Source organism: Phalaenopsis equestris, unplaced genomic scaffold (assembly GCF_001263595.1).
Source record: "Phalaenopsis equestris unplaced genomic scaffold, ASM126359v1 Scaffold233721, whole genome shotgun sequence".
NCBI lineage: Eukaryota > Viridiplantae > Streptophyta > Magnoliopsida > Asparagales > Orchidaceae > Phalaenopsis > Phalaenopsis equestris.
This window is the reverse complement of record NW_018251658.1, coordinates 68,152-68,493: the sequence shown is the minus strand read 5'-3', so window position 1 is coordinate 68,493 and position 342 is coordinate 68,152.

Below are 342 nucleotides of genomic sequence, written 5' to 3'. Positions count from 1 at the left end.
CAATAACACATGAATAACACGCAATAACACATGAATAACACGCAATAACACATGAATAACACGCAATAACACATGAATAACACGCAATAACACATGAATAACACAGGAGGGAATATTCTCCGTGTTACTGCGCCGTTTTTTTTTGCTCTACCGCGCGAGATGTCGTGGCGTGTTTTGATTGACTACGCATGTTATTTTTACGTGCGTAGTACTGATGTAATATTTCTTCCTTGTTCCCCGCTCTCTTCCCCTCTGTCTCTCTTCGGAAAAAAATATTACATCAGTACTACGCACTTAGAAATACCGTGTGTAGCCAATAAAATCACGCCCAATAAAATCACG